The sequence below is a fragment of the Staurois parvus genome, unplaced genomic scaffold, assembly GCF_062004578.1.
Source record: "Staurois parvus isolate SC_StPar_1 unplaced genomic scaffold, SC_StPar_1.0 ptg001432l, whole genome shotgun sequence".
In the NCBI taxonomy this organism is placed as follows: Eukaryota; Metazoa; Chordata; class Amphibia; order Anura; family Ranidae; genus Staurois; species Staurois parvus.
In genome coordinates, this window is record NW_028319228.1 from 5,150,565 (window position 1) to 5,169,363 (window position 18,799).

An 18,799-nucleotide genomic window follows, 5' to 3' on the forward strand; every position below is an offset into this window, starting at 1 on the left:
GAGCCCTATCTCTCAAGTGAGCTGTCCTAGAAGATGACTAGGGAAAAAAGTAGTACAGATATTTTGATTGTGTGTTGCAGTGCACTTTCTAGCTCAGGGCTCATTTACACTTTCGACTTTACGACACATTAAAGCGCCTACCACTTGAACGTGTTTTTGTATGTGTTTTTGATGCCTTTTTGAAGCTGTAATGAAGCTTGGCAAATGCCCTGTGTGTGTGTTGATTTTCAATTTGTTGTAAACAGATCCCCAGCTCATTAGTACCCCAATTCAGCAGATCCCCAGCTCATTGGTAACCTAGCTCAGCTGATCTCCAGCGTATTAGTACACTTAGCTCTGCTGATGCCGCACTCAATGGTAACCCCCACCTCTGCTGATCTTAAACTCAGTAGTAATCCCAAGCTTTGCTGATCCCCCGCTCAGTAGTAACCTCTGGCTCTGCTTATCCCCCCGCTGAGTAATAACCCCAACTCTGCTGATCCCCCGCTCAGTAGTAACTCCCAGCTCTTCAGATCCTCTTGTTTGCCAATCCTACTACCTCTCTGGTCCCCAGTTACCTCTCGCTATATTGTTCCCACACTGTGCACCAAGTGTGACATTGCTAGTTTCTCTACTCCAGTCACCCAGCTCTAATTCTCTGCTGCTCAGTTCTCTCTTTCTCCGGTCCCCACTCACATTCTGTATAGCGTTCCCATGTTGCACAACATGTGCGCCATCAGCTAGTTGCTCCGCTCCAGTATGAACCAGCTTACCTTCCTGCTGCTCCACACCAGATGTGACTTCCAGACACTCCCAGAATATATATACATGAACCTGAAGTGACTGCCGACAATGTCTTTCCGATTCGCTTGTTGATTACCAGTGCATCTTGGGATATCTCATACCTGCAATACCTATAAAACAAAGAGAAGCTAAAGCTGCAGGTGCTAGAAGCGAACTTTGTCAGAGATTTCTATGGAAGCTTTGGACATGCTTTGAAGCACCAAGAAAGTGACATGGGGTATAATTTTTGAAGTAAAGCAAAACAAACAATGTGTAAACATTTTATTAAGTGACAGGTGCTTTGACTGACATTAAGTGCTTTAAAAAAGTATGTCCAATGTCACATTTTGAAGCAAATGCATACGAGCCCAAAATGATAATAGGCTCATCTCGATTCTGAAATGCAAAGATTTATGATAAAAAAAAAAAAACAAGCATGTCGGAATTTTATGGTAGTAAAGAACAATTTTCTACCCATCAATGGCCAACTTTAGCTTGAATGGGTATATAGCAGGAAGGGGGGACTGTCTTCTCAGTGTGTGACTATATGCTCATCACACATAATTTCTTCTAAGGGCCCATTCACACTATGATTATCATAACAAATGCAATTGCATTAGTCTGCAGTCACATGTTTTCTTATGCTTACTTAAAATGGAACTTCACCTAAAATGTGAAGTTCCGCTCATCCTCCTCTCCCCTATTACTGACAGGCACCCGCTCCCACTTCGCTCACCTAGACCACTCATTCATGCACTGCATAAACGGCCTCCATAGAAACTCATGTTATTTCACTTGTCATGCGATTCCATGCGTTCTAGAACACAATCAGAAATAGCAACCAAGGCTAAGGCACAATCCAGGACAGGAGGTTACCCATACTGAAACTACAGATCTCTCTCACAACAAGTCAAACAATTTAAAAGCCATTTTCCCTATCAGTCAATTCTGGCTCAGTTTAGATTGGTTTTGCTCAAACTGAGTTGATCGGCCAGGACAGAAAATTACTAATCATTCTGCATCGACCAGCAGCTTTGAAATACTACATTCATGAATACAATCTATTCTCAATCAGAGTATGAGATTACACTGTGGAAACAGAAATGTGATTGATAACATACTATCATATCTTAACCCCTTCCCAACATGTATACACATACACTCACCAACCTCTTTATTAGTTACACCTGTACAATTGCTTGGTAACACAAATTGCTAATTAGCCAATCACACGGCAGCAACTCAATGCATTCAGGCATCTAGACGTGGTGACGACTTGCTGAAGTTCAAACCAAGCATCAGAATGGGGAAGAAAGGGGACTTAAGTGACTTTGAACGACTTGGCATGGTTGTTGGTACCAGATGGGCTAATCTGAGTTATTTAAAAAACTGCTGATCTACTGGGATTTTCATGCACAACCATCTCTAGGGTTTACAGAGAGTTGTCCTAAAAAGAGAAAATGTCCAGTGAGCAGCAGTTGTATGAACGAAAATGCCTTGTTGATGTCAGAGTAGAATGGGCAGACTAGTTTGAGATGATAGAAAGGCAACAGTAACTCAAATATCCACTTGTTACAACCAAAGTATGCAGAATACCATCTCTGAACACACAACACTTCGAACCTTGAAGCAGATGGGCTACAGCAGAAGAAGACCACACCCGGTGCCACTCCTGTCAGCTAAGAACAGAAAACAGAGGCTACAATTCGCACAGACTTACCAAAATTGGACAATAGAAGATTGGAAAAACCTTGCCTGGTCTCGATTTCAGCTGCGACATTCAGATGGTAGGGTCAGAATTTGGTGTAAACAACATGAAAGTATGGATCCATCCTGCCTATTAATGCTTTAGGCTGGTGGTGATGGTGTAATGGTTTGGGGGATAATCTCTTGGTACACTTTTGGCCCCTTAGTATCAATTGAGCATCGTTTAGATGCCACGGCCTACCTGATTATTGTTGCTGACCATGTCCATCCCTTTATGACTACAGTGTACCCATCTTCTGATGGTCACTTCTAGTAGGATAATGCACCATGTCACAAAGCTCAGATCATCTCAAACTGGTTTCTTGAACATGACAATGAGTTCACTATACTCCAATGGCATCCACAGTCACCAGATCTCAATCCAATAGAGCACTTTTGGGATGTGATGGAATGGGAGACTCGCATCATGGATTTGCAGCCAACAAATCTGCAACAACTGTGTGATGCTATCAGTTCAATATGGACCAAAATCTCTGAGGAATGTTTCCAACACCTTGTTGAATCTATGCCACCATGAATAAAGGCAGTTCTAAAGGCATAAGGGGGTCCAACCCAGTACTAGCAAGGTGCACCTATTAAAGTGGCCAGTGAGTGTATATGTGGCCTCGTGGAAGTGAGTTTTTACCTGTGTGGCTGCATTTATGAACTGCTGAGAGAGTGCTGCACAGTGTGCACCCAGCAGACCAAGCTGTTAGTGACAGCTCTGAGTCTCTTACTAACTGAATGCTTTGATAGCTTCTGATTGGCTATCACAGTAATCAGCCACTGTTGAACATGCTCCTGGGTTGTTTTCTCTTCTTGAATGGAGGAAAAGATACAGTGGTGTTGATTTACTAAAACTGGAGGGTGCAAAATCTGATGCAGATCTGCAGAGAAACCAGTTTCCAGGTTGTATCCCTGGTTCACACTGGATCCGACTTTAAAATTGTGCAAATTCATTTGAACAGTTCCAGTGCGAACAATAGGGTGTAAACCAGGGCTTATGGTGAAAGATTAATTGAACAAGCTGCAGCTAGAAGCTGATTGGCTACCATGCACAGCTGCACCAGATTTTATTACTACACCTGCAACTGAAAGTGAAGAAATAGTCCTCTTGACTAGGGAAAGATGTTCTTTTTAATTGCTACAGATCGCAGTCTCCTCTCTGCCACCTGGGACAACCACATTCATGTTGTCCCAGGTTCAAGTCCAAGCTCATTCTGGGGGATTCCTCTGACTGGGATGGCTGTGTGCGCAGGGAGGGGGTCTTCCATCTGAACTGTGTGGAGGTGCCCACTAGAAGGACCTGGCTGTGAGCATTGAATGTACCATATTGTATTAACAATGTGGAGATGTCCCTTTACTGGACTGGGCTGTTTGGATTGTAGTCTCTTTGCTATATAGGAATGTCTCTTTACTGGACTGATCTAGCTCTTTGCTGAATATATGGAGTGGTCTATTTTTTGGATTGGGGTGTCTCTTTGCTAGATTGGGCTGTTTCTTTGCTGAATATATGGGGCTATTTGCTTGATGGGGCAGTCTCTTTGCTGGATTGGGCTGTCTCTTTGCTGAATATATGGGGATGTCTCTTTGCTGGATTGGGCTGTCTCTTTGCTAAATATATAAGGATGTCTCTTTGCTAGATTGGGTCGTCTCTTTGCTGAATATATGGAGATGTCTCTTTGCTGGACTGGGCCGTCTCTTTGCTGATTATATGGGGATGTCTCTTTGTTGGATTGGGCCGTCTCTTTGCTGAATATATGGGGATGTCTCTTTGCTGGATTGGGCCATCTGATTGCTGAATATATGGGGATGTCTCTTTGCTGGATTGGGCCATCTCTTTGCTGAATATATGGGGGTCTCTTTGCTGGATTGGGCCGTCTCTTTGCTGAATGTATGGGGATGTCTCTTTGCTGGATTGGGCCATCTCTTTGCTGAATATATGGGAATGTCTCTTTGCTGGATTAGGCCATCTGTTTGCTGAATATATGGGGATGTCTCTTTGCTGGATTTGGCCGTCTCTTTGCTGAATATATGGGGATGTCTCTTTGCTGGATTGCGACATCTCTTTGCTGAATATATGGGGATGTCTCTTTGCTGGATTGGGCCATCTCTTTGCTGAATGTATGGGGATGTCTCTTTGCTGGATTGGGCCATCTCTTTGCTGAATATATGGGAATGTCTCTTTGCTGGATTGGGCCGTCTCTTTGCTAAATATATGGGGATGTCTCTTTGCTGGATTGGGTCATTTCTTTGCTGAATATATGGGGATGTCTCTTTGCTTGATATATGGGGATACAAGCACTGATGACTTAGAATACAATTTTTTATATATTTAGTTGTAAGTAGGGATGCACCGAAATTTCGGCCGAAAATAGCCCTATCGGCATTTTGTTTCTCTTTAGCTTTGTTCCTGAGCTAAAAGAAACAAAGTTTCCTTTAGCTCTGGGGAAAGGGACAGCTCATTATCTGAGCTATAGTGAAGAAAACAAAAAGCTGGCAATTGCATTTAAAAACTGGCACTGACATAGTGACAGCCAGTGAGGGAGCCTCTCTGTATGCACTGCTCCTCTTCTGCCCCCTCCTTGCACACACTGCCCCCCCTTCCCCCCTACAAAGATGGCCTGTCACTCATATGCTATCACATAGGGGACTATTGGTCCCCTAAATGATAGCAATAAAATCATAAGCTAAAAAAAATAAATAAAACTATACACTAAAGTAGAAAAAAAAAAAAAAAAAAAAACTGGAGCCTCCCGACCTTACGCAGACATTTCGGTTTCGGCCACATGCATTCTGAATTTTCAATATCGGTTTTGGCACCAGAATTTTCATTTTGCTGCACCACTTGTAAGAGTGTTAAAATGACAGCAGATGCACTAAAGGACTCAGTGGGTGAGCCCTGGGTAAAGTTGGTAGTTAGGCCCCAGGGCGCACAGGCCTAAAGCCATGTAAGGGGCCCCAAAATGTCTGAAGGCTGCCCTGTGTGGTATCACTGCAATCGTCAGGAGCAAGAGCATTTATTTTGGATTGTTCTTTGGTGGTAGGGCATAGTAATAGCAAGAAATATACATGATAATATTGTACAGTTTTACTGACATGTCAAAATTGCAAAACTGTGTTTAGATGATAATTGGTTTTACCTGTCATGAAGGGGTTAACTAGCTGCTGAAATCCAGTTCCCCCGTGTGCCTTTATTGTTTGTATGGACTGATGACTATAGATCAATTATGCCTATTGAAAGAGATTGATCAGGAGAGAAATCAGTCATTGATTGGAGCATGTATGACCACTGTAAGGCTCACCATACAGACTACAATCTGACCAATCAACTTTAGATCTAAAAAAACGTTCTAACATTGAGGATCTACCAATCAGGCAATACCACATACACGTTAGTGGATCTAAGGGAGGTTGTACAATATACCTAATTCAGATTTCACAACTGCCATCTCACTACAATAACGAAAATCTATCATGCACAAAGCGTACACACCCCTACGAGCACGTTCTAGCCGGGATGACAAAACCTGCACTGTCACTGGAGACTACAGGCGGATAGTACTTGTCCCCTGACCTGCACTCATCCAAAACGAACCGACCATACAGGGTTCGAGCAAGAAAGAGCGCCTGTAACAGGGACCCTTGTGAAGAGAGCAACTGCCGCCTTCCTGACTTTCCCACTGCTGGGCTCTACACCTAGTCATACACACCAGGACACTGCACAGATACATACACTGCCATGTGTCGCCGAACACCCGGAACATCCAATAGCCGCATTCTGATAGGACGCAGAGCGGATGGGGGCGGGGTTTGGACGGGAAGGTCTGAATGATTTGGCGCCAAGCGAGGGAGATTGTAAAATCGTGAGGTGCTGGTCTCGTCTCATATAATGTGTTATAACTGACTTGTATGAGGATGAGGAGATTGTTGTATCGCGCTGTACTCCAGTGTGAAGCTCGGCTTAGTAAATCGTGCTACTACAGCTGAAGCGCCATGTATGATAGATACGAAGAAAGAAAATGCTGAAGTTTGGTGTGGCATGTGAAAAAGAAATGATATTTAAAGCAGAACTCCACTTGAAAAAAAATAAAAGCAGCTACAAAAAATGTAGCTGCTGAGTGCCACTTACCTGTCCCTCAGTCCAGTGGTGTCCTCACCATGGCTGGTTTCACTGGCCGTGTTCTCTCCCCGACATCTTCAGTATGGGCACCTGGCTGTGACATCTTGTGGCTTCACAGCCAGGTGCCCACTGCACATATGTGAGACGCACTGCGCTTTGTGAATGGCCCCGTAGTCTTCTGGGACCTGTCTTGTGTCCCAGAAGACTACGGGGAGGGAGGATACCCTCTGCTTCCGATCGCAGTGGGAGCGGGTAGCTGTCAAATTTGGGTACCCACTCCCTAAAGGTGACAATCCTTAATGGGGAGCGGAGTACAAAGGCTTAAAGTGGAACTTCCCCTTTTGGGTGGAACTCCGCTTTAACTGCTCATTTTGTCCAGGACCCCCCTAAAGGTTTCCCTTATCCCTTAAAACCTCCCAAAAATGTTGATTCCCCACATGCAGCGGTGGACTGTTCCTGCTGTCCTCGTGCCTGGAGCTGGACTATGGGCGTGATGACATCAGGAACAGTCCATTCATAAGACTGCTAGCGTGCAGGGGGCAGAAGCTGGAGGGACAGCGGATTAGGTAAGTATATCTCCACTCTTATCACCCCTAGGTGTCCTTTTATGACACAGAATAGCTGCGATTCAACGGATCTCAGCTATTCTCTGGTCATTCACAGTTTATGACACTCAGGAGATCATGTCAGCCTTTCTCTGGAGATCTGTGTTCTCCCTCCAGATTCTCCAGCCCAGAGCTGGAGAATCAGAGGGACCGAAAACTAAGCAGAGATAATTTACCTCTGTTTAGTAAACTGATCTTTTACTGTAATCTCGCGAGATTATAGTAAAATCAGCCGTTTTCCAGAGTTTGTAGACTGTTCTCCCTTCGTTCGGAGAACTGCTTCATAAACTGCATTCACAGGAGAACTGTATTCTCCGAGAATGCCGGAGAACTGAGCAGCGATCTATTACCGCTGGTTCACAAACGGACACCCTAGGCAGAAAAGGAACAGTTAGCCCATGCAGTGCAAGCACAGCCCCACTGCATGGTACAAACATTTTTTTTCCCGGAATTCTGCTTTAAGAAAATGAGCGCAACCACCACAGTTACGGCTGGTTTACACCACATGCAGGCCAGTGTTTTTTTTCTATTTTTGCATCAAAAATGCATGGATAGTAGGTTCCAGTTTCAGACTAAAGTAGCACATGCAGCATTTTTTCTGCACTGACCTGTACTGGAATGGGGTAAAACACACCGGAATGCACACATCCTTATTTAAGGTGAAGAAAAAAAATGCATCAAAACGCATAAAAAAAGGACCAGAACACATAAAAAACAGGCATGCAGAAGCATCCGGACTGCATTTCTATAATGTGAACCAGCCGTTTGTCTTTGATATGAAATAACATGATTCATTATTTATATATAGATTTGGTAATGTTATAAAATATTAATATTCTTGCTGATGCTGACACATTATCTGTAGAAATGTATTTTGTTATTGTATTGCAGTCTCTGGATATCTTATGTATGCCAGTATTTTTTTGTTATGCAAGGTGAAGTAAGTGCAATCACTCTATATATGCAGTAAAGCATGCTTGTTATATTCATTGTAGATTCATTGTAAGGGGTTAATCCTCTGTATTATGTAAAAAGGCTGTTTGATCCTGTCTCCTCTAATCCTCCCCTTCTACTGTCCCCAATCCATCTGCTGATAGTACAGAGCACTAGGAGACACTCTGCACATGCTCAGTTTGGTGTGTACTGCTTTTTTTTTTGGGGGGGGGGTGCGTGTGATTGACACAGGGCCAATCAGCGCTGTCCAGACAGGGTCAGGGGTCATGCAGCCTCATAGGACAGTCAGAGGAGAAGGAAAACGCCTCCTGCAGGATTAACCAGTGCTCAGCCAGACACTGAAAGAAATCACAATAATGCTATATACTGATGATGAGAAAAGGTATTTAGCAGTTTATATTTACTAAAATAATTGCATTTCCATGTTGTGTGTACTGTGGGAGACCAGATACAGTGAATGCAGGGTCCTGGGTTTAGTAACACTTTAAGGCTTGGTGAATTACAATATATTACATTTTTGCTTTTGAGTTTAGATACACTTCAAGCAGAGTTATCTGAATGGATCAAACTGCTGCCTGCAGGAGTTTACATGTGAAGCTAGGATCTGTTGATGCCACAACTCCCTGTGAACAGAAGACCAGGTAGCTGCCTTGCATAACTGAGAGACCAATACTGGGTACTCAAAAGCTTGAAGAGCACTCACTGTGCACACTGACAGAGAAGGAAGAATCTCACGTTAATTTATTTCAGGTTTTACCCTCTTCATGAGCAAAGCAATTTTTTTTGCTGAGCACTGCACACCACTGCACTACTTTAACTGGCAATTCCTTGGTTATGCAAATCTGTACTTTTTTTCACACAAATAAAGCTTTCTTTTGGTTTTATGTAATCACCACTGAAGTTTTTATTTTTTTGCTATATAAATGAAAAAATCACAAAGTTTGAAGATAAAATAATTTTTGATAGTTTGTTATAAAATTTTGCAGATAATCTTTCTTCATAAATTTAAGCCAAAATGTATGTTACTACATTTCTTTGGTGAAAATAACCCAAATCAGTGTATATTATTTACTTAGTAGGAAAGTTATAGAGTCCACAAACTATGGGATATATATCTCAAAAATTGATCAATCCTTTACCATAGGTTCACATCTGTGCGTGTGGCGCTGCGGATCGGCATGAAAATCCGTGCAGCCACACCACCCGCACAGAGAAATGCGGACCCTAACTAGTTCTAATGGCACGATGCCCGTACTGGAAAACGCAACCGTACTGGGAACCAAGGTTACCATGCAGGCTGCGTTTTCCAAAGAAGTACAGGGACTTCTTCCCTGCTTGTCATGGGCACTGGAGTTCATTCAAATGAATGGGCTCTCGTGCCCGTGCAAAACGTGGCCCTCACAGCCTTATATATGTGAACCGGAGGTAAGTACTGATAGATGATCTCATTTCTTTAGGCTCTATAGTCTCAGGACAGTACAAATTCTCCCCAAATTACCTCTTTTTGGAAAGTAGTTCAAGGTGTTTAGTAAGAAGCATGGCGAGTTTTTATTAAACAACAAGGATGGTGCTCACACTATGCCCATAAATTATATCTCAGTGAAAAAATAATAATAAAAATAGCAATATTGAAAAAATGTGCCAAAGTCCCAAACCATCAAAATAAAAAAATAATTACCACTTTCCATTGATATTGAAACATGGATCATAAAATATAGTGTCCCATAGTGTAGTATTTTTAAAAAATCTCCATATAAAGCATAAAACATAAGAAATGCACTTACAAATAGCAGTGTCCAGTATCTCGGCACCAATACACTATGAGACACTATCATTTATGATCCATATTTCAGTATTGATGGAAAGCGGTTTGGTTCTATGAAGAGTTTACATATAGAAGAAAGTTGTGAGCAGTGAGCTGGATTAGAGTCTATGGGATATCAAGCATTCTTTGACTGTCCTATTAATTAAGGTGGTCATGAATTTGTGGTAAATGCATTGGAGTGACACAAATGGTGAAGCACTTTTCAGAAGAACTTCTTGGCACAGCAAAGAGTGGACTGATTTATTTTTATTTATTTTAATTAATAATTTTTTTATTTTATTGTGATGATTTGGGACTTTGGCACATTTTTTCATTATTTATTATTACTATTTTTTTTTCCCACAGAGATATGATTTATTGGTGTAGTGTGAGCGCCATACTTGTTGTTTAATACAATCAGAGGAGAACTTTGTACTCTTAAAAGGGCAGCTACACTTTTCCTATATGGTGTAAACATTTTTAATTAATTTAAAATTAAATTCATTTTCATTTCAATTTATATTTTTGGTAGTTTACCTTATATTTACCAATTTTATTCTTTGTATTATTTTTGCACAGTATTGGGTATATAGGTTTAGCATCATTCATATATGGTTTGTAAATATATAGTGAGTGGGTTCCATATTGTACTATTATAATGGCGAGTTTTTAGAAATTGTCATTTTTTTGTCACAATTTTTTGGAAAATGAAGAAATTATATAAAATTTGTTTTTTTCACAGTTTTTATGTTTGTTTACATACTGCCAACAGTGCAGCACAGAGTCATCATTTGATTGATGTGGTGATGATCAGGGATACTGACTGGTGACAGTATGTAAAAAAAAAAAAAAAAGAAAGACTTTTTTTCACGTTTATTATCTTTCTTTAACTTTTTTTTTTCTTCTTCTACTATTCCTTTACATACTTTCTTCAGAGTAATTCAGCATCACCATAGTGACACGGTACTACTCTGGGGGGGGGGTGATCAGATTTCTTTTTTTTTTCTTTTTTTTTTTGAACACTGTGACGGACTGTAGCAGATAATCATTTGAACTGTCATGAATGGATTTCATTCATAACAGCTGTGCTTATTGACATGCTATGATTGGCTACAGCTAATTACATGGTACAGGGTAATGTGATTGGCCCAGGTACCATATGATAGCTGTGGGCCAATCACAGCATTACTATAGGAAGCACAGCTGTTGTGAATGAAATTCAGCTATGCCATTGAAGCCAGCATCTGAGAAGCAGTGTGCAGAATCAGGCCTTGAAACAGAAGAGCCAGTTGGGTTAAAAGTGGCTATGAGGTGTATACGACCGGAAAAACTAGGTCAGAAAGCCATGTTCTGCTTGACCTGTACAGTGGTTTTAGTATTGTGAAAATTCCCTCTGATTTGCTCCTTCACAAAAGTGGATGAATATGCAAAATTCTTGAACCAGTGGGTCTCTTTGGCTACAAATCAGTGAACCTTGCGATTGGAACAAGATACCATCAGATCCATATTTTGGTTCACCACTATCAGGTCCACATTTTGGTGCACCACCGTTGACAATTCTGATTACCATCTCCAGTCTGGACCAATTCTAACATTTGAAACCTTTCTTTTCTTTTTTTGCTAGATAATTACTTAGTACCTACCTACATACACACACACATATATATATATATATATATATATATATATATATATAGTAAGCAGAGGCACTGTAGAATAAAATGGTTGTTGCAATTTCTTATATTGCGCAGTGTTTGTGCACAGGGGTTTGTCAAATGGAAATTTTAGGGAAGAAATACACTTTAATGAATTTTAGTGAATACTAACACAATATATTAACCTATTTTTTGTTAAGATTCAAAAGATGATGTTACACCACCCAACAAGTCACACTTTAAAAATGCGCACATGTGATATGGCACCAAACTACAGTACATTTAATTATCCATACGTGATGCTTTAAAAGCTTTTGCAGGTTACCAATTTAGAGTTAAACAGGAGGTCTGAAGCTAGAATTATTTCTCTCACTCTGATGTAATACGTCACATGTGTGGTACAGTACATTTAATTATCCATACGTGATGCTTTAAAAGCTTTTGCAGGTTACCAATTTAGAGTTAAACAGGAGGTCTGAAGCTAGAATTATTTCTCTCACTCTGATGTAATACGTCACATGTGTGGTGCGATTATCGTTTACATAGCATGGCCTGTGACAGGTCCTCTTTATAGAGAAATCTGTACCGCAGTGCTGTATAGAGAACACTGATCCATTTGCATTAGTCTTTGTACCAGAGGTGTTTACGCTCTAATGCCCTCTATACAGTCACAGAATATTATTATTATAAATAATAAAAAACATTTATAAAGCTCTAACCTATACCGCAGTGCTGTACAGAAAACACTGATCCAGTCCAATCAGTGTCTGCACCAAAGGATCTTACAATATAATGATCTCCTGATTATTATAATACATTTAAATAGCTCTGAAATATTCTGCTGTGCTGCACAGAGAGCACTGAGCCAGTCACATCAGTCTCTGCACCAGAAGAGCTAACACTCTAATGTCCCCACCATATGCAAACACTGTTATTGGTATACAGTTATGTAGCTCTGACATATACTGAGGTGCTGTACATAGAACACCAAGGCAGTCACATCAGTCTCTACACCAGAGGAGCTTACACTTTAACTGGTTTCCGACCAGCCACTGTATAAAAATGGCGACAGGGCGGCACCGCTGCGCAAAATCACATTTTAAAATGTCATTTTGCAAAACAGGTAGGGGCGCGTGTGAGGTGTGCGACCACCCTGCTTGTGTTACCGATCGTGGCCGCGGGTGTCAATCACCGGGTCCCGGCCGGTCATTACCCGCCAGGCTCCCAGCATTTGCTGGCAAACAGTGACACAGAGCACAGCTGCATTGTTTTCAATGCAGCTCTGCTCCCTGTCAGTTCCCAACACACTGTTCCTGAGAGCGGAGTTTAGCTCTCGGGATCAGTGTGTTCCTGTGAAGTACACACCCCCTGCCCACTAGTAAAACATTCCCCTCACACAGTTAACCCTTTGATTGCCTAAAAAAAGTTAACCTCTTCCTCCCCAGTGCCATTAGTACAGTGTCAGTGTTTTTATTTTGCAATGATCACTGTATTGGTGTCACTGGGGATGTCAGTGACCCCAAGTCAGTTCCCCCCAGTGTCAGAATGTCCGCAGCAGTCCCGCCATAAGCCGCTGATCGCCACTATTATTAGTATAAAAAAAATGTAAAATCCAGTATCTATCCCGCCATTTGTAAACGCTATAACTTTCACGTAAACCAATTAATTTACACGTATTTGGATTTTTTTTAGCAGATGTGGCAGAATACATTTTGGCTGAAATTTATGACAAAATTAGATTTTTTAAATTTTTTTACTGGACATGTTTTATAGCAAAAAGTCCACAATATGTTTTTTTTTCTAAAAATTGTCTTTTTTTTTTATAGCGTGAAAAATAAAAAATACACAGGCGATTAAATACCACTGAAAGAAAGCTCAAATTGTAGGGGAAAAAAAGATGTAAATTTCATTTTGGTGCAGCGTTGCATGACCACGCAATTGTCAGTTAAAGTAATGCAGTGCCGTACCACAAATTGCTTATGTAACCGCTTCCTGACTGCCCTATAGCAAAAATACTGCTACAGGGCAGCACAGGTGCGCAAAATCACATATATATATGTGATTGGCGTTCCCGTGGTTTTCACACCCCTCCCAGAGGGCGTCAGATTGCCCGTCAGTACACCAGTCATCACATTTAACCCCTTGATTGCCAGGAAGACGCTCATACACAATAAACCTCCATTGCTAGTATAGTGTCTGAACGAATCAATATCTTTGATCAGATCAGCACTATACCAGTGTTCACATTAGTATAGCGTCCCCAAAAATGGAGCGTTAGCGGGATCAGCCCCGACACCTGCCAGCACCTGCGGTTAGCCCCTATGCTTACCCCCCCCCCTTCTCCTCCAGCAAATGCAGTGTCAGTAGGTCACTGTCACTTGATACATTGCACACAAAACTGCAGTGTTGGCAGAATCAGGCCTGATCTCTGTTAGCACTTGTCGTTAAATTTCATATGCAGCAGAATGCCAGTACTAGTGCCGTGCTACCTTTTAGTGAACTGGCGACACCAGCGGTCTAGTACATCCTGGTCTTTCACATAACTCTTAGATTGTAAGCTCCCAGGATCAGGCCCTCGTAACCCTCTTGTATTGAACTGTATTATTGCTGTATTGTCTCCCGTTATATTGTAAAGTGCTGAGCAAACTGTTGGCGCCATATAAATCCTGTATTATAATAATAATAATAATAATAATACCAGCACTGCAGTATGACTTGGTGACGTGGCGAGTCCCATAAGTGTAGTACAAGTTGGTGCGGTGGCGAGCACAAGTATTGTTCGGATTACGAGGGAAAAGATAGTCACATGGAGCCCCCCAGATACCCAGACTACATGGGGAGCAGTGGCAAGATTGTTTGGGACTTGGTGTCATCCTTCTCCATATGGGGTACCACTTATACGTGGACAATTTTTATTCAAGCGTGCCACTATTTAGACATTTGTACAATCTTGGAACTGGCACTTGTGGCAAAGTGTGACCTAATGTGTGCCCACCATTAGAAGTGGGTGGATGCAGGGCGGTATATTCTAATGGTGGGCATACCACACACTATTTATGAAAGAGATTTCTTCTCTTTTTTTCATTCAGTCCACAGGCTGCATACAAAAAAAAAAAGAACATAGCATATACAGTAATACCTCGGTTTATGAATGCCTCTGTTAACGTACTGTAATTTTCAGCTAACAAATGAAAATCCATTGAAAATAATGCCTCGGTTTACAAATGTTTTACTAATTTTTTTCACAATACTAAGTGTATGTCAGTACTGATTTTTAAATGCAATTGCCATCTTTTTTTTTTCCTCAGTATAGCTCACAACATTAGCTGTCAGCTGTCATTACCTGCAATTAAAAATTTTTTTACATTGCAATATTAACACATGGTTGTCACTACTAAAATACTGCATGAGTTAATAAAAGAACTCATGCAGTATTTTAGTAGCGTTTACTGTTTTTCTGACCTTCTGAACATATTAATTAATTTTCAATGCATTCCTATGGGAAACAGTGTTTCGGTTTACAATTTTTTCGCTATACAAAATGTCCTGCAGAACGAATTAAATTCGTAAACCGAGGTATTGGTACATCACTGGACTTTGAATGGTTATACCAGGATGATGACTACAGCTGCAGGTATCATCTTGGTATCGTTTTTTTCAGCTGGCGATCAGCTTTCATGTAAAAGCAATCCTAGTGGCTAATTAGCTGCACGATTGCTTTTACAAGCAGCAGAATACAATGCCCCCCTCCCCCACTGCCTTCCACGGCCTTCTCGGGCAGTCCCGCGCCATCGGGGCAACCTGAGAATGCAGCCGGTGTTTCTGCCAGCTGACCATAGAGCTGATTGGAGACCAGAGTGATGCCAATCATCTCTATAGCCTAAGAAATCGGAAGCTACGAGCATTTCATCACTTCAGTTTCGCAGGATATAAACAGCGCCATTTGTAAATTGGGAAAGCATCTGATCACACTGATCTTGGTTTGATTAGATAATGTAAGGGCAGAGGAGATATCTAGAGTCTGATAGAACCCAGATTTCTCAAAAAAGAATATATGACAATGCCCATTGAAGTTATAGGGGATATTTGCATTCTCTGTGATAGCATTAAAAGTGATAAAAAAAAATTGACGGACAGTGTAAAAATAATTAAAAAAATCAAAATAATGTTAAAAAAAAAATACCCTCGCCCCCCTGCGCACGCGCGCATCTGCGTTCGTGAGCATTGACCCTGTGCCAGTATGTAAACAGCAGTTGCACCATGCATATGAGGTATCGCCGCGAACGTCAGACCAAGGACAGTAATTCTAACACTAGACCTCCTCTGTAAATCTAAAATGGTAGCTTGTAAAGGCTTTTAAAACGTTGCCTATGGATATTAAAAACGTATGCAGTTTGTCGCCATTGCACGGGGCATGCACAGTTTTAAAGCATGTCATGTTTGGTATCTATTTTCTCGGCATACCATCATCTTTTATACTTTACCAAATAATTGGCCAATATTTAGTGTGTTTGTGCATTAAAAGTAAAAAAAAGTGTATTTTTTTTTAAAAATTGTGTTTGCAAAATCGCTGCGTATTATGTGACATAAAAAATTGAAGCACCCACTATTTTATTCACTAGGGTGTTTGCTTTAAAAAAATATATAATATTTGGGGTTTAATTTCCTAGCAAAAAATACAGATTTTTTTCATGTGAACAAAAAGTGTCAGAAAAGGCTTTGTCTTCAGGTGGTTAGAAGAGTGAGTGATGTGTGGCATAAACTTTTAATGCTGAGCATAAAATGCCCCCACCCACCAAAACAACCCCTTTTTGGAAAGTAGACACCCCAAACTATTTCCCGAGAGGTATTTTTAATCAATAGAAGAATTTATTTTTTTACCACAAATTTTTGGAAAATGACAAAAAAAAATTTCATTTTTTTACACAAAATTGTCACTTAAATGATTTATTGCTCACACATGCCATGGGTATATGTGGAATTACTCCCCAAAATACATTCTGCTACTTCTCCCAAGTATGGGGGTACCACATGTGAGAGACGTTTTGGCAGTCTAGCCAAGTACAGGACCCCAAAATTCAATAAGCACCATCATGCTTTTAAAGGGCTTTATTTCCTCATTTCACTTCCTGACTACCTATCACAGTTTCGGAGGGCCTGAAATGCCAGGATAGCATCAAACCCCCCCCAAATGACCACTTTTTGGAAAGTAGACACCCCAAGGAATTTGATCAGAAGCATGATGAGTATTTTGCAGATCTCATTTGTTGCCACAAGTTTTTGAAATTTGAAGAAAAAAAACAAAAACATATTTTCTTTCTTTTTTTAGATTTCAAAACCTTGTGAGAAAAAATGAGTTCTGCAAAATACTCATCATGATTGCATACAGTTGCAAGAAAAAGTATGTGAACCCCTTGGGATTACGTGGAGTTTTGCATGAATTGGGCATAAAATGTGCTCTAAACGTCATCTAAGTCGCAACAATAGAAGAACACAGTCTGCTGAACATAATACTACACAAACATTAGATGTTGCCATGGTTTAATTGCACATAACATGTAAACATTCACAGTGCAGGGAGGAAAAAGTATGTGAACCTTTGGACTTAATAACTGGTTGACCCTCCTTTGGCAGCAATAACCTCAACCAAACGTTTCCTGTAGTTGCAGATCAGACCTGCACAACGATCTGGAGTCATTTTGGACCACTCCTCTTCACAAAACTGTTTCAGTGTAGCAATATTCTTGGGATGTCTGGTATGAATCGCTCTCTTAAGGTCATGCCACAGCATTTCAATCGGGTTGAGGTCAGGACTCTGACTGGGTCACTCTAGAAGGCGTATTCTGTGCTGTTGCAGCCATTGTTTTGTTGAATTACTTGAATGCTTTGGGTCATTGTCCTGTTGCATCACCCATCCTCTGTGGAGCTTCAGTTGGCGGACAGATGGTCGTACGTTTTCCTGCAAAATGTCTTGATAAACTCTGGAATTCATTTTCCCATCAATGACAACAATCCGTCCAGGCCCTGAGGCAGCAAAGCAGCCCCAAACCATGATGCTCCCTCCGCCATGTTTTACAGTGGGGATGAGGTTTTGATGTTGGTGTGCTGTGCCTTTTTTTCTCCACACATAGTGTTGTGTGTTCTTCCCAAACAACTCAATCTTGATTTCATCTGTCCACAGTATATTTTGCCAGTAGTGCTGTGGAACATCCAGGTGCTCTTTTGCAAACTTCAAACGTTCTGCAATATTCTTTTTGGACAGCAATGGCTTCCTCCGTGGTGTCCTCCCATGTACTCCATTCTTGTTTAATGTTTTCCTTATTGTAAATGTGTCAACAAAAATGTTAGCATGTGCCAGAGATTTCTGTAGGTCTTTAGCTGACACTCTGGGATTCTTCTTTACCTCATGCAGCATTCTGCGCTGTGCTCTTGCAGTCATTTTTACAGGACAGCCACGCCTAGGGAGAGTAGCAACAGTGCTAAACTTTCTCCATTTGTAGACAGTCTGTCTTACCGTGGACACATGAACATCAAGGCTTTTGGAGATACTTTTGTAACCCTTTCCAGCTTCATGCAAGTCAACAATTCTTGACCGTAGGTCTTCTGAGAGCTCTTTTCTGCGAGGCATGGTTCACATCAGACAGTGCTTCTTGAAACCAGTAAACCCAAATCAGGTGTGTGTTTTTTAAGGGCAGGACAGTTGTCAGCAACACATCCAATATCATCACACTGATTGGAGTCAAGGTTGGCTCACTCCTGGCTCCAATTAGCTCTGGGAGAAGTCATTAAGCTAGGGCCTCACATACTTTTTCCTCCCTGCACTGTGAATGTTTACATGTTATGTGCAATTAAACCATGGCAACATCTAATGTTTGTGTAGTATTATGTTCAGCAGACTGTGTTCTTCTATTGTTGTGACTTAGATGACGTTCAGAGCACATTTTATGCCCAATTCATGCAAAACTCCACGTAATCCCAAGGGGTTCACATACTTTTTCTTGCAACTGTATGTGGTATCCCCATACTCGATAGAAGTAGCAGAATGTATTTTTGCGTGTAATTCCACATATACCCATGACTTGTGTGAGAAATATATAATTTAAATGACAACTTTGTGTAAAAAAAAAAACGTTTTTATCATTTTCCAGAA

General features: G+C 41.1%; 1 protein-coding gene across 4 annotated transcripts in view; it reads right to left on the reverse strand.

Moving 5' to 3' along the window:
- FANCC (FA complementation group C) overlaps positions 1 to 18,799 on the reverse strand; it is a 307,766-nt gene that overhangs the window by 253,039 nt on the left and 35,928 nt on the right. Inside the window, exons 1-2 of one of the 4 annotated variants that reach the window (XM_089662130.1) lie at positions 6,245 to 6,313; positions 753 to 893 (exon numbers count right to left, since the gene is read on the reverse strand). The gene's annotated coding sequence lies outside the window, so the exon portion shown is untranslated. Of the gene's footprint in view, positions 1 to 752; positions 894 to 5,651; positions 5,743 to 6,244; positions 6,314 to 18,799 lie in introns of those variants that run through there. The other 3 variants (XM_089662132.1, XM_089662133.1, XM_089662131.1) reach the window with 3 other exon arrangements.